At 39.3% G+C, this 24,133-nt stretch overlaps 1 pseudogene; it reads left to right on the top strand.

Annotated features, from left to right (window-relative positions):
* The window catches only part of LOC123252421, a 46,431-nt pseudogene extending 28,261 nt beyond the window's left edge, over positions 1 to 18,170 (top strand).
* The last annotated feature ends 5,963 nt before the right edge of the window (positions 18,171 to 24,133 follow it).

The following is a 24,133-nucleotide window of genomic DNA, read 5'->3' as shown; positions in this document are numbered from 1 at the left end:
GAGGAGCCTTTGACTCTTCCCTCAAAGGGACCTTAGAAATTAACAAGAGAAAACCCTCCAGCCAGACCTAAACCCAGTACCCTCTGTCTCTAGCCTCAGTGAATAAGCCTGTTTGAGCTGCCCTCCTGTATAATCCCATCTATTCCCTTACCTTCCTATATACTACCCATTCATCCCTTACACTCAGCTATCCCCTTCATTCCTCATTCATCACCTTTATGTCATTTTATCCCTCCTCATACCCAGATTTCCTAATCATCCCCTCTATTCCTCCTTATACCAAATTGCCTACTTATTCTATAACATTAATTGGTGAGCAAAGTTAGAGAACAACCTAGAATCTACTGATCCAATCAAAATGAAGTTAGCTAGGATAACATTTATCCTATCTAGCATCTCAATGATTTCTTGGTCCCTAACGCAAGGTATTGTGGATTTCTGGTTTATAAAGGTCCCTAATCTCGTGCAACAACTTCTGGATATCTGCGATTATTATAAATGGTGTGCTCTAACCCTGGCTGAGTGTATTTGCTTCATCCCAACAGCCATAGCCATAATCCTAACAATCTGGCAATTCCTTGTGGTCTCAAGAAATATTTTCTCTCACTTGTGGCAATGGTTTAGCTCAATTACATCACCAAAGAAAGACACTCATTCTGGGGAACTAGTAGACAATATCAACAATTCAGGGATTGGGGAAAGGAGTGAAGGGCAGAGGGATTTTGGGGTGCCCTCTTCTCTATTTCTATGGGGTCCATCACTCAGGTGGGAACCTTTGGGGTTCTTGCTCCCAAGAGTCTCCCCCCTTGTCCCTTCTCCTTCTGTTTCTATTTCTATTCTTTTCTATAATTGTAAGTTAGCCTGGAAAGGGACTCTCAGAAAGGCTGGCTAAAGGGGGAAGGAGCCTAAGAGATCACTCCCAAAATGGAGTCCAGAAACTTAGCTGACTGAAGCCTTGCTGGATGAGAAGCAATGGGATGCCTTTGACCAGGGAATGAAGGTATCAAGTCCAAAGAAGGAACCTCAGGAAGCCCTCAGGACTGGATTCGAGCTGAGATGTACACTTCCTCCCTCTCTCCAGTCCTCTGCCAGAAGTTCTCCTCCTTCTCCTTCCTCCTGAGAATTACCCAGAATTCCCTTTGGTCTTAACTGTCACCAACTGTCACCAACGACCTTCTTCTGGCTCTTTTTGTCCCATCCCCCATCCTTACAAATATCATATTGTAAGCCCTCCAAACCTTTAATGTAGAAGGTGCTAAGTTTTGTGTTATCCTGATTGTGGTTCCACAATATTTGAATTGTTTCATTTTGGCTGCTTGCAATATTTGCTTCTTGACCTAAAAGTTTTAGAATTTGGTTATAATATTCCTGGGAGTTAGTCTTTGGAGATCACTTTCAGGAAGTGATTGGTGCATTCTTTCAACTTCTTTTTTGTCTTCTGGTTCTAGAATATCAGAGTAGTTTTCTTCCATGATTTCTTGAAGGATGATATCTAAGCTCTTTTTTTTTAACATGGCTTTCAGGTAGTCCAATAATTCTTAAATTATCTCTCCTGAATTCATATTCCAGGTCAGTTGTTTTTCCCATGAGATATTTCACATTTTCTCCTATTTTTTTTTCATTCTTTTGATTTTCTTCCTTGATGTCTCATTTAGAAACATTAACTGCCACTTGCTCAATTCTAATTTTTAAGTTATGATTTTCCTGAATTAACTTTTGTACATCCTTTTGCATTTGGCCAATTCTACTTTGTAAAAAGTTCTATTCCTCAGTGAATTTTTGTACCCCTTTTTCCAAAGGGCTAATTTTGTCTTTCAAGAAGTTTTTCTTTTCAGTACATTTTTGTATATCTTTTTCCATTTGGCCAATTCTGTTTTTAAGAAATTTTCTTCTTTGAGTTTTTGGGCCTCTTTTGCCAATTGACCTATTCTGTTTTTGAAGGTATTCATTTCTTCAGTATTTTTTTGTGCCTCCTTTACCAAGCTGTTGACTCTTTTCATGATTTTCCTGTATCACTCATTTCTTTTCCCAATTTTTCTTCTACCTCTCTTATTTGATTTTTAAAATCCTTTTTGAGCTCCACTATTAATTCTTTTCAGGCTTGAGAGCAGTTCATATTTTCTTGGAGACTTTGGATGCCACAATATTGCCTTTTTTGTCTTCTGAGTTTCAGTCTACACTTTTAACAAAATCACTTTCTACATTTTTTTTGTCATTTGCTCATTGTCCTGCCTTCTTCTTTTCTTTATTTAAAAAAAATAAAAACTTTTAAAAACTGGGCTCTCAGAGCAGCTAGCTGGTTTGGTGGTTTGAGAATTATACCTAGACATGGAAAAGTTGGGCTCTGTAACTGTGGTGAAGGGAGCACTGTTCTAAGCTTTAAGTTCTTTGTACAGCTACACTGGAGATCTGCTTCCAATTTTTCCAAAGTGGTATGATGTAAGGAGAGATGTGTTTAATACTCTCCCTGCCTATGCTCTGGTCTATGAGTAATCCCAAGAATTATTTTACCTCTTTGAACTGTGTCCAGGGTCCCTTGCTCCCTTGTGGTAGCAAGTGCTGGTGTATGCTGGTGCTCCACCTCACTTTGTGACTGTGCCCCAGGAGTGCAACCTGATTCTCCATATAGGCAATCAATAAGAGTCTTGCATCCGAAGCCAGCAAAGGAACCTCTGTAATCTCCTTCTGAGCAGTTGTTCACCCCACCCCTGCCATCAGTGACTATGAGTTCTAGAAGCCTTGGCTGCTGCTTCAGGCACACCCAAGTACTTTTTCCTTGGTGGGACTCGTCCTTGGGTACTGAACTCTACCTCTGCTCTGGTGCTCTAAATCCTTTGTGCAGGCTTTCTAACTTGTTTAGGGCTGAAAATTGACTTCACCTTGTCTTTTTATGGGTTATGCTTGCTGCTCCAGAATTTGTTTTAAGGCACTATATCAGAGCTTTTTGGAGGGTAATTAGGTAGAAATCCACCATCTTGGTTCTTCCCACTGCTGAATTAGTACTATTTTAGTAAATAATTTGGAATTATGCAAATAAAGTGACCTTCAGATCCAAAGATTAAACTGCTTGGCATCTATTCTAAGGAGATCCGTGACAAAAAGAAAACCCCCTAAAAGCTCAAATATTTATCTTTTTTTTGCAGTAGCAAAGAACTGGAAATAAAGTATATGCCCAATTAGGGATGGCTGCACAAATTGGGACACATGAACATAATGGAATATTGCTGTACTATAAGAAACAATTTGTTTAGTCATTTCCAATCAAAGAAGCCAAGGTCACCCACTGCATCTTGAATCACCACCAATCATCTTGACTTTTTCCTTTCCAGTAGACTTTGATGACTCTGGAAGAGAGAGTGAAGCTGATCATTTTGTGCAATTTTGCCTCATTTAAATCCAATGTATGCATTCATCAAAAGATATCACCTTTAACATTTTACTACCTTATTATTTTATTCCTACCTCAAAAGTCCTGTGGTGAGAGCAATGAAGGCAATGTGTGGCATAAAGAGCTGAACCCATCATAGACTCATTCTCTCCAAGGTAAACATTTGCATTCAATAAAAGTAGAGGCCACCAAAGCAAGATGACCAACAGAAAACTTAATGTCAACAGATTAGAATACTTCTCAGTGGTGAACAGCTTGTTGCTGACTTGGAGGGAAAGTTGAGCCAACACGCTACTGGCAATCGTAGAGTAGAAAAGGAGTGGGCAGCTTTCAGACATTTGGTGTCTATCACTGCATTTACTCATCTGGCCCAGAATACTCACAAATATCAGGATTGGTTTGATGAAAATGATGGGGAAATTTGGAAGCTACTAAATGAAAAATGAGAACTCCACAGAGCTTACCAGCAGGATAGCTACTCCATCTTTTCTTCTTAGAATGGATACTGTGCATTGGTTCTTAGAATGAATACTGTGCATTGGTTCCAAGGCAGAAGAGTGGTAAGGGCTAGGCAATGGGGGTTAAATGACTTGTCCAGGGTCACACAGCTAGGAAGTGTCTGAGGCCAGATTTGAAGCTAGGACCTCCCATCTCCAGACCTGACTCTCAATCCACTGAGCTACCCAGCTGCCCCCAGCTCCTCCATATTTAAGAAGGCAGCATTTAACTCCATCAAAAGTAAAGTGCAAATAAAGCTTAGAGAAATACAGAATTCTAGGCTCATTAAAAAGGCAGATAAAAAATGTCATATACCTCCAGAGAGAGAGAGAACTGGTAGACTCAGTGTGCAGAAATGAAGCATATATTTTCTTTCTTTCTTTTTGTTTCCTAGAACATGACCAATGTAGAAATTTGTTATGGATGTCTATAAATATGTGTAATAGGTTTAATTTATTTTGCCTTCTTAATGCATAACAGAAGGAGGAAGGAGGGAGAGTATTTGAAACTGAAAATAAAAATATAATTGAATTTTTTTAAAAAGGGAAGAAAGTTTTCCCTTTCTTGTTCTAGGGATACAAAGTCAAAAGTGAAAATGGCCTCTTGTACATGTTGGTAGAATCTAACCAGAGGAGATAGTGTGTAAGGATAGACAGCTATAGATTTAGATATGTAGATATATAGTACATGAACAAAAGATGGATAGGGAATGGGCCCAGAATTAAGTAGGAAGAACAGAGGAGGATGGAATACATTTGGGAAACCGTATTGAGTTTTCAAGGATTCTAAGATACTCCTTTGATTTAGAACAAACAAACAAACCAAAAAAACCCTTTTAAACACAAAAATCCAAGTGATTATAGAAATTTGCAAATTTTGGAACATGATAAACTCCAAAGAATCAAACTTGAGCCTGACTCAAAGAATATTGGGAAAAGTTGGTGGCAGTATATTTCCAATGATGATTAAGAAGCAGTATGATGTCATAGATAAGAGTGCTGCCCTTGGAATCAGAAAGATCTGGGTTTGAATACAACACCATATACTTGGTGACCCTAGGCAAAACACTTAGTCTTGCTGGGGCTCAGTTTCTTCATCTATAAAATGAGGGGGTTGGAAAATAAGATTCCTTCTAGCTTTAAATCTGTGATTTTACCATATGATCATATGAGCAAAAAGGAGAATTGACCACATCATCAAGGAAATGTATCATCTGAAAAGGAAATGGTCAGTTTTATAGCAATAGTAAAGAGAGATGGATAGTTCAAGTAGTGCATTTGACTCTTAAATGTGACCTAGAAGATTTCAAGATTTCAAGCTTATTAGGTCCTTTCTAGAAGATTGGTAGGAGAACAATGGCAAAAATCATAGAAGATCATAAGGGATGGACAGGTTGTGATATTAATTGGAGGGTGAAATATTCTCATGAATGAAATCATAGATCTATTCAAGAATTTCTATAAACATTTTTCTATATATGTTTTATTATACTGATAGAAAAAAGAATGGAACTTGTAATTTCATTATTAGGGAATTCCAGTGTGAGGAAATCTGTATCAATTCAAATTGTTAGAGAATTGTCCAGAACACTAAGTTATTAAATGGTTAATGCAGAGTCATGCTTACAGTGAGAGGCAGGATCTGAACCCACATCTTCCTGACTTTGAGGTGAACTATCTATCCATCACAAAAGATAAGTCCTTCCTATTGGGAACCAGGTAAAAATAGAACTGGGAAATACAAACTTTTTTCAAATTTTAATTTTTAGTTCTAAATTCTCTGTCCCTTCTCATTCAATGAGAAGACAAAAAATACTATATATTATTGAGTCTAAAACAGAACATAAGGGTTTAAAAAAATTCTAAATTGCTTTCTACAACAGTTGTAATCCTTAGCTCTACCAACAATTTATTACTGTTGCTTGTCTTTCTACAACCTTTCCAATATTCACTATTCCATCTTTTGTCATCTTGTTATTGATTTCTTCTGCTATTTTATTGGGATCTGAAGACCATTACCTGTTATCTCATATGTTTACTAGGTGTATGATTCTGGGCGAATCATTTAACCTCTTTGAGTCTGTTTCTTCATCTGCAAAGCTCTAATATTTTGCACCATCAGTGCCTAGGATATAGTATGTACCTAATAAATGCTTGTTGACTTAGTTGGCAGAGCAATTAACAAGTGAGAAGTAGCAGAATTAATACCTATGTACAGGGGCAGCTAGGTAGTACAGTGGGTAGAGAGCCAGGCCTAGAATCAGGAGGACCTGGGTTCAAATATGAACTCAGACACTTCCTAGTTATGTGACCCTGAGCAAGTTACTTAACCCCAACTGCCTAACCCTTATAGCTCTTCTGCCTTAGAATCTACATTTTATCCACTCTAAGACAGAATGTAAGGTTTTAAAAAAAACTGTATATAGAAGTTAGTTTTGGGAAGAAGCATGGTATAATGAAAAGCACATTGATTATGGAGTCAGAGGGGATGGTTTCCAATCTCAGAAGTCCTACTTAGTATCTAAGTGACCTTGGGAAAGTCATTGTACTTTTCAATGCCTCACCTTTCTCAACTGTAAAATGAGTGTTAGACTAGCTAACCTTTTGTTTCCTTTCTAGCACTAAATCTATAATCCTATGTTTTTCTCATTGTTTTGAAGTTTAAATTCTACTTTATTCTTCAGGTGTTGGGGAATTGCTGTGGGGATCAGATTTATGGACTTGGCCTCATAGTTCACTGTCATATCTGTCTGTGTCTGTTAGTGTGTTTTGTACATGTTTGCATATTTATACATTTTCTTTTCAAATTTTCTTTTATAATTTTGAACTTACAAAATACCAAAAGAATGAGCATATCCATACATACAGCTGAACACAAAAAGAGCACTGTGGACATGAAACCATGGATGTCATACTTCTGTTTTTTAAAAGTACAAAGTAAATGTTACATGTTATTTCCAAAATTGTCCCACTTGTTTATGCTTCCTTCTGAATTTCCTTTTATCATCTTTTGCACATTAAAAAACTTTTCAATGGTCCTTTTAAAATTTTTACATCAATATTGCTAATTTCCTTCTTCCATCTTAGAAGAAATTAAGAAAGGAAAGAATAACTTGTAACAAATAAGCACAATCAAGCAAAACAGATCTACACAAGTTATAGTGTACAAAATTGTGTAATTTCTTCTTTTTAAAACTCTTTTTATCATCTGCACATTAAAAAACATTTCAATGGTCCTTTTTTAGTTTTACAACAATATTGGTAATTCCCCTTAAAAGAAATCCAGAAAGGAAAGAATAACTTGTAATAAATAAACAGTCAAGGAAAATAGATCTACACAAATGATAGTGTACAAAATTGAATATTTTTTTTTAAACTTTCATCTTTTGTCTTAAAATTGATATTAAACATTATTTCCGAGGTAGAGGAGTGATAAGGGCCAGGCCACCAGGGTTAAGTGACTTATTATCCAGGGTCACACAGCTGGGAAATAGATGAGGCTAGATTTGACAGAACCTCCTGTGTCTAGGCCAGGCTCTCTCTCCCCTGAGCCCCCTCAATTATATATTTCTTTATATAGTATGTGCCCAACAATTTTCAGGAAATGGATAAGGGTTTCATCATTGTTTCTCTAGAGCAGTGGTGGCGAACCTTTTAGAGAGCCCAAGTGCCTAAACTGCAACCCTCACACCTCATGTGACCCATAGCGTAGACAGGGGAGGGAGGAAGTGCTCTCATTGGGTTGCTGGGCAGAAGGGCGAGTCATGTGAGAAATGTTCTCAGGAGGGTGTGGAGAGGGGGAGGGGTGCAGCCTGGCCCCGCCTCCCTCTGGCTTTCTAGTAATGAACTCTGGTGAACTCTGTGCTGCCACAATGGTAGGCAGGCAAGCTCACAGAGAGGTCTCTGTGTGCTGTCTGTGCACGCAGGCCATAGGTTTGCCACCAGGGCTCTAGAGGTGTGATTAGTTATTCCATTCGTCAGAATCCTTAAGTTTTTCCAAGTTGGGTTTCATTTCATCATTGTTCTTATATTGTTTTCCTAGTTCTATTTCATCCTAAACCATCTCATATTACCCAGGAGTCTTACCAGTCATGTCTTGTTATTTCTTATGATTCATTAATATTTCATTACACTTATAAACCAAAATTTGTTCAGTTATTTCCCAACCATTGGGTACCCAACCTCCCTTGCTACCCCTATCCCACCTATATTACAGTTCTTCCCCACCCCTTGTATTATAATAAAATATTTTATTTATTAATTATTCAGGAATATGAAACTTGTTATAATTCAACTATCCTCTTTCTTAATCTTGGCCACAGTCAAGTCCACTTGTTCCCCTGTAACAAGTGGGGTGTGTTCAACCCTCCTTTATCTGTTTCACTCAGGTGAGATTATTTTGTCCTAACTGTTCCCTCAGCTCTTCTTAAATGTTTGTTTTTAACTTCTTTTAGTTCCTTTAATGTATTATCCAATTTCATTTCTCTATTTTAGGTATTGGTACTTTATTGCTTCACTTTAACCTTGTCTGAAAAATTTCTATTAGCATCATCTTCCCATCTGAAAAGAGCTCTAAGCAGATTAAACTTGTTAATACATAATAACATTTTTTGTCTAATATCTTGCAATGAAAGTACACTATCCTGTAACCTATGCAGGTGTCTAATCCTGTTTAGAACTTCATCTCAAAAATACTAAAAATTACTCAACAAAAACTTCTCTCTCAGTTAAAGGTACCACCTAGTTAAGTCTATTTCCTTCCCATTCTTTTTAAAAATACATACATATCTATGTGTATATCTCTATGTAACAAATGTTTAGTATTTCTCCCATGCACTATGTTTAAATGATTGTCTCCACTAACGATGTCCAGTTATGCCTATTTTCCCAAAGGTCCTCTAACATTTTTTACTTTTTTCTTGTCATCTTTGCCAATTTGATGAGTGAGGTAGAACCTGAGTTGTTTTAATTTACGTTTCTGTATTAGTGTGTGAAATGAATATAAAATGTAACCCCCTACATGGGCATGTGTCCTGAGTCAGGACACCAGCGAGTCATGTGACTGAAGTGCCACTTGGGTACCTGGAGTCCTGACTTTTGGAAGGGGCTGGCAGAAGTTGATGGGTGACCTGTAGGGAAGTTAGGTGTCGGGACCCAGACTGAAGTTGAGGCTGGCCAATCAGATGCAGAGGGAGTGACATCACTGGTCTCACAAGAAAGGGTACAGAGAAGTAGCTTGGTCTCTCTTTTGCTCAGGACTCTCACTGTGGTGGGACAAAAGACTTGTTCCCTTCTCTGGAATGTTTAAAGCTCTGTTTCAGTTTCTGCTGGGAGCTGGAGTTGGGGAAGCGTGGAAGCAGTTTTTTTTAGTTAGGGCAGTCTGGTCTTTTTTTCTCTTTCACTAATAAATGTTATAACTAAATTAAACTCTGGTCCTTAATTTCCATAGAGTTTACTAATATTTTCTTGAATAAGAGAAGGCAGACAGAGAGAAAAAAAAATCTATTCTAAACTAGTCTTGTGATTGCTCTCCACGTGGCTCCCTCAGCCACCTTCCTTTTGCTGTGTGCCTGTGAGAATACAGAAAGCTCACTTTCTGGAACCTGTGTAATTAGAATCTGTTATTCTAAAAACTACAATTCCTAGCACCCCACTCTCCTCACATTACCACTGACATAGGGAGGATATAAATTTGGTGTAGCCCCACCTCTCGCTCTCTTGTCTTCCTGTTGGGGCTTTGATGGAATGGGCTTTTTTAAACAGGCAAGGAGAACTTAGTCATTAGTTCTCCTAAGACCTAAGAATTAGGTCTTAATTTTGTTAAATAATTAGGTTTTTTAATTTCTATTTCCTTTTTATTCCTTCTACTTCAAGTAATTATTAATAAACCTCATAAAATGTAATGCTTGGAGTGTTAGAAATTAATTTAAATCCTACAAACCCCCTCTTTCTTAAAAAATTAATTAATTGAGAATATTTTTCCATGGTTACATGATTCATGTTCTTTCCCTCCCCTCTTCCCTCTCCTATCCCTAAGCTGATGAGAACCTCCTCTTTTATTCCTTCTCCTTTACTCTGGATTAAAAATCTGATCCTTTCTGGCTCTGTGCCTAGGTCACTTCCCATGACCTATGCTGGAGTGCACTGATGTGATGTAGTGCTAGCAGTACAGGAATGCAGGTAGGACCTCAGTGTGTGATCCTGGGAGGGGGTTCCCTTCATACATAAATAATGATAAATTAATATACAGTCTCTAAGAAATTTTAATCATTACATTAATGATTTGAAGAAAATCTCTAACTCACAGATTTAAAAGGTAATTCTTGCTAATCTCCTTAGTTTTGAGATAATGAGATTAAATCTACACTGCCCATCTTTAGATTTAAGGTGAAAACATCTCCATTTTGGGTGGTCTGTAACCAATGTGTGCTAGAGTAACAAATCAGAATTTACTGACTGCCTCATGGGCAGTCCTAAGAAAATCATCTGTTGTGATTGGATATGTAAACTAAGAGGAGGCCACAGGAAGTGACGCAAAAGAGGCCCTTATAAAAAGAGACCTCAGTCAGCTGGGCTTGGTCTTCTGGTTTGTAAGTGGAACCTGAAGGAGCTCTGCTGGTTCATGACCAGGGCATTTCATATGGTGAGTATAAGACTGAATATTCCTGAATTTCTCTTAAGGAACTTCCCTTTTAATAGAGACTTTGTGACTGAAGCTTTTGCTTCATTTGCCTCTACCCCCCCAACCCCCTTTGAGTTTCCAGCTTTGGGCTAATTAGATGGACCTGGATAAACCTGGCCCTCTGAGTCTCTGGCTTTGGGATCTAGGCTGGATTTTCCTCCACTGAGGGTTAATCAGATCTACTTGGATTAACTAGGGATCAGAGCAAATTACCTACTATGTTAAATTCTTATTTCCTTATTTCTTCTTCCTCTTCTCATTTGTAATTAAATTTCCATAAAAGTCATTTTAACTTGAGGTTAATCTTTAATTGAGGATTGATAATTGTTCAATCCCCTGGCAACCTAACCTTTTAATATATTCAACCCCAAACCCCCTTCAAAACCCCCCTTTCATCAATAATATCAAGGGAAATAATGAAAAAAAATGTGAAGGAAGGGGGCCTAGCAGTACCAGATATTAAACTATACTATAAAGCAGCAGTCATCAAAACAATATGGTACTGGCTAAGAGATAGAGAGGAGGATCAATGGAATAGACTGGGGATAAATGACATCAGCAAGACAGTGTATGATAAACCCAAAGAGCCCAACTTTTGGGACATGAATCCACTATTTGACAAAAACTGCTGGGAAATTTGGAAAACAATATGGGAGAGATTAGGTCTAGATCAACATCTCACACCCTACACCAAGAGAAATTCAGAATGGATGAATGACTTGAATATAAAGAGGGAAACTATAAATAAATTAAGTGACCATAGAATAGTTTACTTATCAGATCTCTGGGAAAGGAAAGATCCAGGGGGATCAGGGAGCAGAGCGAAGCAGTGTTCCTTTAGACTCTGCACAAGAGGCCAAGTAGCCCTCATCCCCCTTTCCCTTGATTAAAGAGTGGTTTTATGACTATTTAATAGTCCCGCGTTTTTCTAAGTTAACAACACATTCTTTTTCTCATTTTGTTAATTTAAATATTTTATTTTCTCATAATCAATTTTCTCTATATTATCAGTTTTATTAACATACATTTGGGTAAAAGTTTCTGATAATTTCCTTATTTTTTCAATTGATGCTGAAGTGCCTGGAGTCCATCCCAATAAGGAGTCTGAGCCCAGCAATGCAAAATGCAAAGGGACTTTATTGTCTAGCTTAAGGCTAGGGACTCACTTGGAGTGCAGGAGCCGAATATTTAAGGATGAGCAGGTGTGTGGGGGGGGAAGGGGGATGTCCTTAAGGTGGGAGTTCCTGCAGATAAGGGGGAATGTGGGGGATATCTGCTAGATAAGGCTGTTTTATCATGCAAGGGTTAGGATCTGGAGACCAAAGGTCTGCAGGTTTGAAATTCCTATAGACAAGCCTGTTTCACTATAATGTCTTACAGGGGTCTGGATTTTTAATTCTGACCCTCTAGGTTCCACAATGCACATTTTCCTTTTTCATTTTTGACATGAACAACTTATGATCCCTCTCATTTATTTATTTTTATATCCTTATCTTCTATCTTAGAACTGATATTAAGTATCAGTTCCAAAGTGAAAGAGTGGTAAGGCAATTAGGGTTAAGTGACTTGTCCAGGGTCACACTGCTAGGAAGTATCTGAGGTCAGATTTAAAGCCAGGTGTTCCAGTCTCCAGATATGGCTTTCAATATTCACTGAGCTATCTATCTGCCCCTTTCTTTATTTTAAAATCAGATTTGCTAACTACTTACATTACCCCGTTTGTGAATTTTTTAAAACAGCTCCAAATTTTATTTGCCATTTCTATGTGGATTTTTTTGGCTTTCACTTTACTTTTCAGAAATTCTACTTTATTCCTTAATTGGGCTTTTTTGGGATTTGTTAATTTTTTTAGTTGTGTGCTCAACTTATTGGTTTGGTCTCCCTCTTTTTTTGGATGAATGTATTACTGGATTTAGGTTTTTGTACTGCATCAATACCTTAGTGACTCTTCCAGAGTTGCAAAAACCTTCTGAGTTTCTGTGGTATGTTCCTTGTATATTCTACTTCTCTTTCATGTCTTATGCACTTGGATAGTAAAATCCCAAGGCACCATCACTACCAAAGTTTTCTAAACTCTATGATTTTGGATGGTTGGCCTGTCGACATGGAATCTAGAGACCCCAAATTTGTGGCCTAGTGAGATCTGATGAACCCCAAGTTTTAGGAATAGCTTGTAGGTTGGAGACCCCCAAAGCTTGTGCTAGAATTCACCCAGAAGGGAATCCCAGACTAGCTGTTGCAGACTGAATAATGGACCCTAGGGTAAATGCTAAATACCCTTTTGTTTTAGGTAGTCTTCAGAGTAGTATCAGAGACCCTTTCCCAGGAAGACACACCTGGGCAGGGATCATCCTTTAGTATCCATGGTAAGTAGCCCCTTTCCTTACACCCTAGCCTCTGGCTAGGATTCCTTTCCCTGGCTGGATTGTATCTTGTCAGTATGAAAATATCAATCATCTTTCCCAGCCCCTGGATCTTCCCAAATGGTATATAAGTTCCCCAATTTCTTTTGTTCCTAGGAGTTCTCATCCAGTGTGGTGACACTTGCAGGGGTTCAGGGACCAGAGCAAGCAGTGTTCAATCCTGGCTCGGGGCTGAGTGGAGGCCTAATCAGCCCTGTTCCCCCTTTTCCTTAATTAAAGAGTGGTTTTTATGACTATTTAATAGTTCTGTATTTTCCCAAAGTTAACAGCTCATTTCATTTTGCATCAGTTTGTTTAAGTCTTTCCAGGTTTTTCTGAACTCATTCTGTTTGGTCATTTCTTATGGCTCAATAGTATTCCATTACAACTATAGACCTCAACTCGTTTAGCCATATTCCAACTGATGGACACTCATAGTTTCCAATTCTTTGCCACTACAAAAAAGAGCTGCTAAAAATATTTTTGTACATTTGGATCCTTTTCCTCTGGTCAGAACTCAAAATGGCCACAACTACTTGAAAATTTCTTTAGAGTTCTTGCTGTTGTTACAGCTCTTTTGAATGAAGTTTATTATCCTTTACAAGTGTTAACTTGGAAATAACACAGAACTACCAAAGTAGTCAGAAAAATCAAGTCTTTAATCAGGAAAGGGATAAGTCCAATATTTGGCCCTTTACTCAGAGTCTGGTGCGAAAACTTTCACAGGGTCTACACCCTGGAACTCTGGGGATATTATCCCTGGGAGTGGCATCGCACTAGATGAGGACTCCAAAGGACAAAAGAACTTGGGGAACTTTTTGGAATACCTTTTTGGAAACTGAGAGACAGGGAAATATGATTGATTGATATTGCTGTGGCTACAAGGAAATGGGAGTGTTCAAACTAGCTGACTGGCTACAAGCAGGCTTGGGAAAAAGATCTTAGTTAGAGGCTGGGATATCAGGGAGAGACCTAATTACTATATACTAAAAGGATAGTCCCAGCCCAGGTGTTGGTCTTCTTGGGAAGGATCAGGTACCTTAGGGAAAACTTCTAATACAAAAGAATATTCAGCATTTGCTTAGCCCCACCTGAGATTACAATTTACCAGATCTATCTGTCAAGAGACCAGCTAAATCTGAAACTTTCCTTGGAGCAAACTTTCACAGTAACAGAATTTGGGGTCTCCACTTAAAAGCTAACCTTAAATTCGGGGTTCATCAGATCTTACTAGGCTACAAGTTTGGAGGTTTCTAGATCCTACGTTGACACAAGGTACCATAATAATTTCTAAAAGTAAATGAATATTAATGATTTCTTCAGTGAAATTATGAGCTTTTAAAAAAATATACAAATGAGAGGCAAATCTAGACTCTTTATTCATTATCAGATATTAAAGACAAATAGAGAAGGGACAGCTAAGTGGCACACTGGATATAATACTGGGTTTGGAGTCAGGAAGACTCATGAGTTCTAATCTGGCCTCAAGACATTTCACTAATTGTGACCCTGGGAAAGCTTTTTTGCCTAATTTCTTCATCTGTAAAAATGAGCTGGAGAAGGGAATGGCAAACTATTCCAGTGTCTTTGCCAAGAAAACCCCAAATGAGGTCACTAAGTGGGACACAACAGACAAAGAGAATGGATCTGGAAGCCTATTGTTATGTTCAGGGAGCCAGCCTAGACACAGAATTCACCTTTTGAGGTCCTTTAAGCCTAGGGAACTTCCAATATACACAATTCCCCAAATTTTAAAACTGCACAAAGACTTGTGGACCACTGTACATATAGGATAAAATTACTAAAGATATTTGAGTTTCCATAGGGCATGTTATGAATGAACATATTTCTTTCTTTCCCATTTCCTCCCAGTTTTCACACTTACATATCTTAGAGGTTGGGCCAGACACCTCAGAAGTTCACTGCAGTGCTGGAATTTAGGCATTGCAAATACTGCTGATTGTAAACTTAAAAACCAACTTCCAAAGTAGTTATAATAAAGTTATAATAAAGAGTCTTTATTAACAGTCAGAAAAATTGCAATCTGGGTACCCCCAACAACACTAAGCACCATGGTTCTTGGGTTCCTCAATTTGATATAGATAAAAGTTTTTTGGAAGAGGAGGAGGGATAATAGCAAGGTTACTAGGATTTACAAAGGTTAGAGAGAGGCACAATAGCCAGAGGCTAAGGAGAGTTGGAGTGGGCTTTCCTCTCTTTAGGTTGGATTGTCCTCTTAAATTCAGTTCTCCAGGTAGGCAAGACCAATTCATAATCTATTCAATCATTATCTGTCTAGATAAATTCCTCACTAGGAGAGTCAATAAAGGGATTATCTGATTATCTGAAAATGACGTCATCATCAAGTCCAGGACAGCCCAGATTTTCTCCTCTTCAGGCCAATTTTATGAGTAGTCTTGCTATGTTAGGAATGTAAGCTCCCCGAGGCCAGAGACTCTTTATTCTTTCCCTTTGTATTTGCATTTGGACTGAAGGTAAAACTGGCCTCTAAAACAGGCATTAAGGATTTTCAAAGAAGAAAAGATCACTTCTTAGAAGGTTTACATTTAACTGGAGATACCAAATAAATAGACTAAACTGATTGGGAATGCATTTGTGACAAAAACATTTCTGAAGAGTTTACAAGGCTTCCAGGACTGAACTAAGTAGCATGGATACAGAAACAAAAAGGAAGATAGTCCCAGCCCTCAGGAAGTAGACTTTTTAATTGGAGAGGACCACATACATAGGGAATGGTGGACAAGGTGTGGTGCTTTGGTCTTCAAAGTCCCAGGACTTTTGTATTTTAATAGCAGGGCAGGCCATTTGACAAGCTCTTTCCAGACAATGGTAGTTTTGATTGATAAAAATTATTTAAGTAGGAGGTGGAACTGGGATGGGTCATCTTGGAGCTCAATGGAAAATGGTGGTGGTAATTGGATGAAGAGGAGAATGCTTGGGACACCCAAGGCTGGATGGCTTAAGTCTTCTTTGGCATGGTCTCTTCAGAGTCAGGGATTAGGGGCTTAACAAATAGACAAATTAATAAGAATCAAATTCTTTACATATAGCTTTTTATTATTTAAAAAAGATTTCATCTGAGAATGTTAGTGTCCATTTGATTATTTAAGGTGTTAAACAATGGGTTGTTAATAGGTCTCCTGCTATTATTAACATCTAGTATTTTCTGTATTAGATTAGCATTTAACTGGAACAACTGGAAAAGATCGGAGTAAATATAAGATGTCTAAACAAACTCACTTCCAACTAGTTAAACCAGAATAACAGAATAATAAATATTCTGTATCTTTGAAAAATATAAAAGATGTAGTGAATAAGTATATTATTTTTTTTCTAATGAAATGACCACAATGCCAGTATAAAAAAAAAAAGCACTTTTCCTTATTGAATTAATGAAGGAAGCTTATTTTTGTAATATGCCTAAAAGTCCTATCTAGTATGGTGAATGTTGATAATAGATTACTTTATTCTGAATTTGGTTTTGTCATTTAAATGTTCCCAGTAGTAAAGATTTCCTTTTATTAACATAAATATTTTATTAACATCAACATAAACGTGGGCAGTTAGGTAGGCAGCTAAGTGGCCACCTGGGTCTAGAATCAAGAAGATTTGAATTCAAATCCTACCTCAGACACTTAATAGCGGTGTGATACGAGCAAGTAATTTAATGTTTTTCTCAGTTTCCTCCTCTGTATTAATAACACCAAACATCCTAGGTTGTTGTGATGATCAAATATGACAAAGCACTTAGCACAATGTTTGGCACATAGTAAGTACAATATACCTTGGTTTCCTTATCTGTAAAATGAGCTAGAGAAGGAATGGCAAACTACTCCAGTATCTTCACCAAGAAAATCCAACAAGGGGTCACAAAGAGTAGGACACATCTGAAAAACTTAATAGTAGGTGCTATATAAACATTAGTTATAGCTACTAGTAGTAGTAAGTAGTAGTAGTAGTAGTAGTAGTAGTAGTAGTAGTATGCAATGCTTCTTGTTTCTCTACTCTGTTCAGTAGGTTGTTTTTTAATGCTAGTAAACATTATTATAGATTATTATGATTTGTTCAACACTTGTTTAGCATGCTTAACCTCTACTAAAATAGCCAAAAATTCATGTGCCAGCTTTTATTTTTTTTGTGGTACATGCTAGATTCTATTTTCTATGAATAAAAATATCATAAATCCACTTGAAGACAAGACTTTAGTTTATAATTACTGTAATTTTTCTATTGCAAAGCCACATATATATTACTGTTTTCTTGTATTGGCTGTGCAGATGGAACTATTGTTATGTTCTCAATACAAGATATTTATACTCTCAGAATCTATAGTATTGTTTTATTTATATTTTGTTTCATTACTAGTTAAGAAAATATTAATTAAAATGCTTTCATCAAAATTGTCATTGGTCAAATCACTATAGTAAAATCTCAAGGATTTTGGTTATGCAGAAGGAAAAAAACCAGGCTTGAAAATCTTTATTTTGCTTAACATGAGTGAAAAATATATCTGGCAATTTCCCCAACCAGAAGTTTGCTCAAATGAAGTGATTTTTCGATTAGATAAGCCATTATGATGTTTTCAAATCAACATCCTGGAGTTCTGGTTGAACTTAACCAAGTATTTTCTCCACAAGTGTACAAACACCTGCAACCATAATACTGATAAGCTGTCTTCTTGAGGGTCAAAGGGAAATTTTTTCAGAGGTTGCTTAAATTTCTTTCCCCCAAAAATAATGGATAAAAATAGTGTTGACAGGAATGAAGAATGAGAAAGAAAATACAGAAATACAGCATGAAAGGTATTATATTTGACATGCTAAAAACTGGAGGAAATGAAACAAGGTAGGAGCTGTGTTTAGAAAGAAAAAAAAAAGGCACTACAGGACATGTGATCTATGAAAGGAAGATCTGTAAGCACCTGTAGCCTATTACTTTAAAATTGGGGGTAGAGAGGGCTCAAGTTCAGTGCTTCTTCTACTAATACGAGAATTCATTTCTAGCATACAATGTCCCTGGGGGGACACCAGGAAGGCTATCCTCTACCTAGTTAGGGTATACAGTTGCCTATATAAGTGTTTTTTCATCAAGTCCACCTTCCTCCTCCCCTTCTTAGTCTTTATGCGTTCCAGACGAAGATATACTTAGCTCAGACGCCACAAAACATGGAATCTCCGTAGAAAAATCTATCAAAAAAACAAAGTACAAGCACACTCACTCTCCGCGCCCCCAACCCTGAGCATGCTCAGTAGGTTTTGTCCATGAACATACATACACACACATATGCACACGCGCGCGCGCACTCGCAGACACGCATGCTCAGTAGGTTATGTTAATTAACTAGTAGACTAGTAGCTCTTACTACTTGGACCTAGCAATTCTCCCCTTAAATAGATCTAATTAAAATCATTCATTTGCATCCCCTAATCCTAGGGCCAGTAGCTAGTCCTTCCGCGCCCCAGGGGGTGGCGGTGGTTGTAGTTTGTATATGGGAGTGGCATGAGGGGGCGGAGAAAGACTCCAGAGGTCACTCTTCTTCTCCCCCAGTACCAACCCCGCGCCCCTCAAATCTATTCGACCTTGGGGTTTTCCTGGGAGCAGGAGGAGTTATCAGTTTAATCTGGAGGATATTTTTAGCAGAATTTCGGCCCCCTTTCACTACCGTGTTCCATAACTGCAAGTAAGGCAGAACAGAACACAATTGAATTAACTTAAGAAAAAAAGGGGGAGGGGAACTTCAAGTTAGTGAAAAAAAACAAAAACAAAACACAAGGGCCTGAAACCCTCAAGTATTGCTCTTTCTCTCCTTCAGAAGCCTTAAAAGATGTGGATTTTCCGTTAACCGGCTTTTGGGAAGGGAAAACGAAGGGGAAATGATCTCCCAAGCGGAAAAACCAGACCACGAGGGGGATCTTTTAATTAGACTGCCCGAGCGAGGGGTGGGGACGAGTGCGCAGCTGGGGTGGGCGGGGTGGGGCGGGGGAGCAGGGGTGTTCCTGGATGGGTCGGGTCCGCAGCCTCCCTAGCTCCCACCTCCCCCATAGCCCGCCCCGGCCTCGTCTAAGGCTGCTCTTCCTTGGGCGGTCAGAGAGTGGCAGTGTCTCCCCGCGCAGCGCGCGCTCTCTCCTTTCCTCCCTCCCTCCTCGCTCGCTCGCTTGCTTGCTCGCTCGCGCCCCTCTGCTCTCGCCTCCGGCCCCAGCGCGGTGGCTCCGGGGAAGGCGGCGGCAGCGGCGGCGGCATCGGCAGTATCGGCCCGGGCTACCCTTCTTTCCTGCCCACCTGACCGGCCAGAGTCGCGGGTTCTCGATGCAGCTTCCGCCCGCCTGAGGACCAGGTAAAGGCAGCCGTTTGGCGTTGGAGGGTCTCAAGAAGAGAGGGCAGCCGGGGAATGCGGTGAGCCCCAGCTCTGGGCCTCGTCCTTCCCCGGAGCTGGGCGGGCAGGGTAGGCGGCAGGGGGCGGGCCCTAGCGCCCCTCTGGGGATGGGCCGGACTGCGGCCGGTGGGCCCCGCTCCCCCCACCACCCCCAGCCACCCTGGAAGGCGAGTGTATTTCTTCGGAGGTAGAGTCAGCCCCGCCCCCAGACCTTGTTCCCCGTCTAAGACTCGGCTCCTCTCCCCTCCCCTCCCCTCTCTTCCCTTCCCCTTTTTTCCTTCCCTTCCCTTCCCTTCTCCAGCCCTGTTCCCGCTGCGGTCCGACGTGGCTAGCCAGCTTAGGCGCCCCCCCCTCCCCTTTCCCAGTGGCGCGGGTGGGGTCTTTTTTCGGCTGGGCTCCCCTTGGACCCTGGTCCCCTTGGTTAAACCACTGGAACATATTGGGAAACCCCGCTTTTCTTCAGCCTCCTTTCCCCACTTCACACACCTCCCATGGAGACTAGATTGTAAGCTGTTATCCCACTATTGTTTTGATATCTATTGGGTTCCCCCGCTCCGTTGCCCCCAACCTACACTCAAACTTCTTCGCTAGTACATGATGCTTTTTAAAAAAGATCACTTCTTCATTCACATCACTCGCCTGGACACATTGGTTCGCTAGAATGAAAGTCACTTAGTGATTTATTTACTGTATTGTCTGCTGTTTCTTTTTGGCTTGCTGCTTCTCTTAAAAACACACACACACACACAAACAGGTAATAACGTCGTTGTTGACTTTAGACTAGGTGCTTCAAGTATTACATAAAGGTGGGATGAGGAGTGTTTTTAAGGTCCCCTAGTATTGGAAGCATGGGCAGATTGCATCACCCTGGGCTTGCAATGTCTCCATTGCAGGCATTATTCATTCTTGATATAGGACTGGCATATTTATTTGCCTACTCTGTATCCTTGAGCCAATCAAAAAGCTTAGTTGCATGGCGACTAGGTTTTTTTTTCCTCCACTCTGCCAGGGTGGGGAGTGGAATAGAGAAGCAAACTGCGGTGATCAACAGTTCCCTATGAAAACAACGATTTAATTACCTTTTCCTTTTTTTTTCTCCTTAAGAGACTATTTTTCTGACATGATTTCTCTTTCTTTAGCTCTCCATCATTCTTTTTTCAATTATTTTCTGCATAATTTTTCTCTGTCCAACCTTATTCTCTCTCCTGGCATGGTTTACTGGAAAGAGAGTTGACCCTAGAGCCAGAAAGAACTAGATTCAAATCCTTTCCCATTCACCTACTGGCTGTGCAATTCTTAATCTCTCAGTGCCCTAGGCAATCTTGTGACCAAATTGTTGGGATTCTGCTTTGGTTGATTGGATTTGTTGAGAGAAGGGGTAGTTGTTAACTATAACCAGAAAGTCCTTGGTGTTAAGACTTGCCCATGCCCTGAGGAAGATTCTTCTATGTTTGACACTCTTCCCAAATCTGACACCTTCTGAAAACCTCTGGGGAAATTTAAAAGAAATGGTAATGTATCTTTGTGTTTCAAAATGTGACTCCTTTCATTTAGTTCAAGAATATCTTATGCTTGATTCTTTAGAGCTGTGGGAAAGATGGGTCTTTTGTTTCTGAAATAAGTTTGGAATTAATAAAGGAACAATTTTTTGGTAGGCATTTCAACTCTTTCCTATTTAATTCTGGGATCAATTCATTGTTTATTTGTCTGAGTTAGAGCCATACATACACACAACTATACACATGTACTGATGGACAAATCCGTAGATTGCTCATAGAGCTGCATGTCATCTGGGCAACAGATATTCTTCATCCACTTGGTTTTTTTTCTGTGTGTGAATGGTCTGGCCAAATTCATTTGAATACTTCTAGATATCTGCCAGCAGGGTCTGCAGTGTTCCAGTTTGATGTGATATCATCCAAAAACAGCATGTGGAGCACCTTGACATCTGTAGGAAATTCTCTTCAATTTAATATTATATCATTCTTGATTGATTGAATTTGTACTCTTTGCTAGTTTCCTCCATCACCGTAGTGAACATCTTGGGGAAGTGTATAACTCCCTGTTATGTGCCTTTCCTTAATTTTTTAAGATCCAAGGGTTGTAGAACAAGGTAATTTCTATTTTATCTTTCAAGGAATTTTAATGGTTTTGATGTATGGATGGGAGATACTTTGTTTAAAGAAAGCTATATTTTGTTTATTTTTTTAAGCTCTCTTTTGGGGAGGGGGGTAATCAACAAAACAGACATACTGAGATCTTATGTTCTCTACATTTTTCAATTGTGTGATGTTCAATTAATCAACAAGTATTTATTAAGGGCTCTTGTGTACAATAAAAAGCATACATTCCCCATTATAAACAATATTGTGTGTTGGTTCCAAGGCAGAAGAATGGTAAAGACTAGGCAATGGAGAGGAAAGTGACTTGCCTAGTGTCACAGAGCCAAGAAGTGTCTTTAAGTTAAGATTTGAACCCAGGATCTTCTTTCTCTAGGCTTGGCTCCAAATCCACTGAGCTACCTAGCTGCTCTTGTTCCCACTTCTCTTAAAGAAGATATTCTTGAGAGGCTTTCATGTAGTCTACATATTTTTGGCCTCTCTCCTGACCCACGTTTTCTAATATTTCTCACTATCCTCAACTATTTCCCACTTCATATTGAACATATGGAATGTTGAAGTGTATGTTGATTTATTTTGGAGGGACTTGAGTTCATCTCTTTTGTATGTAAGATGCAATTATTGTCCAAAAGCCTTTTTGATGCTTCATGAGCCTGACAGGACATCTAATCATTGGCTTTGGGTGTCTGATAAAATAATCACTGTTAACTCCTTTGTTTGACCTATAAGCCATTCTTTTGCATATATAAATAATATGGGACATCTTTGGTAGAGAAATGATTGAATTTAATTTACCACCAAGAGTATATAGCTAATCTACCTTTTCTTTGGTCCTGGTTCACTTCCTAAAAAGGAAATTTTGTGGTTATATAGCAGACTTTTTGGTTCTTAAGCCACATCATATAGATTAGTTAGTTAACTGTCTGATGCCAAAGCATGGTAAAACAAGGAATTGCAGATGATATAGTGTTCCCATTATTTCAGGAATCAAGAATAACTCTCCCTACTTAAAAGCTTGTTTCTAACCAGTACAAATGTGTACAATTTTGTTGTGGAATTTTCAGTTTAGCCTTGCAGGAATGCCCAATATCTCTCAAAAGTAAGGAAGGAGATTTATTACACATGCACGCAGACCCAGCCAGGGATTATTCCTCTAAGGCAGTGGTTCCCAAACTTTTTTGGCCTACCACCCCCTTTCCAGAAAAAATATTACTTAGCGCCCCCTGGAAATTATGAAACTATTTATTGAACTCGGAATAGAATGTAATACAACAAAAGGGTGGCCATCAATGCCTTCCTGGATCGCTGCAGCACCCACCAGTGGGCAGTGGTGCCCACTTTGGGAATCATTGCTCTAAGGGCTGGGTCCTGAGGTAAGGGACTCTGGGTATTTTATAGATTACATACCCAATCAGGGATTTCTATGGCTTACATGATACATACACAATAGCTTCCATAGGTTACATGATACATACACAAGAGTTTCCATGGGTTATGAACACAAACATGACATGGAATATCAAATGCCCTATGAAGTGGAACAACTACTTTGTTCTAGGAGGTGCAGGGGAACGAGGCGTTATTGGTCACCCTGTTTGTAGCAAGTTTCTGGGTGTGTTAGCCTCACAAAGCTAGTCCTTAGAGCATAAGGGAGTCTCTAAAGAGATCTGTCACTACAGTTTCCTCTGGCTTTAAACTTTACTTGACCCTACCACCCCTCAAGCTATCCTGTATCTCTCCTCAGTTTGACAGGCACTCTTAGAAATAATTAATCTCTATTTGTGACCTCTACCTCTTCTCAACTTGAAACTGCTCACCAAAGGTACCTGTATTTTTTAATTGCCAAATCTCAGTGCCCCTTTCTCAGTCCTCATCTTTCTTGACTTATGTAGCATTTGACACAGCCCATTTTCTCCTCTTTGTGACCTTACTGTTGTAAGAGGGAAATTTTAGGTTTTTATAGATATATATTTAAAGTGTGGCCGCCAGGAATCAACAATTCAGATTGATTCCGTAATTAAATTAGACCCAAGTCAGGATCCGGTTTAACATAGTTTATTTACAATTAGGAAAGTAAAGGGTAGGGAAATAGAGAGAGGGAGAGGCTAGTCCAGGCCTGCAGAGGCCTGGACCGAGAGAGAAGGTTAAAAGGCTAAATAAATGAAGCTACAAGCCACAAGGCCCAGCAACCAGATAGGCTAGTGCCTACTTAAGGCAGGGTTTGGAAACGCCAAGGTAGCTCAAGGAAGTCAGCCTAACTTACCCACGTGACAATACAGAGTGGAAGCTGCCTGAGGTCTCCCCAGAGATCCTTCAGCACCAAGTTCAAAGCCTCAACAGGAAGTAACCAACATACTTAAAGAGATAGTGTCTTTCCTCACTTCCCATGGCTCCACCCAAAGGGCAGTCCCTTGTTCTTGATTTGTTACTTATTGTCACCTGTGGGTAACTCATCTCTCCTCCCCACTAAGGGAGGTGAGGATGACATCATCTCTATGCCTAGGTTAGTTTGACTATGAATGGGCTAGAGCTAATTCTATTAACCCAAGGTTATTTACTTACTCTTGATTCTCATAAATCTTTGGCCACTTCTTAGGTTCCTTTATTGGATCATCTTCCGTGTCCCACCCTTTAATTGTGGATGTATCCC

The sequence above is a fragment of the Gracilinanus agilis genome, chromosome 6, assembly GCF_016433145.1.
Source record: "Gracilinanus agilis isolate LMUSP501 chromosome 6, AgileGrace, whole genome shotgun sequence".
NCBI classification, from domain to species: Eukaryota; Metazoa; Chordata; class Mammalia; order Didelphimorphia; family Didelphidae; genus Gracilinanus; species Gracilinanus agilis.
This window is presented reverse-complemented; position numbering and strand designations above follow the sequence as displayed.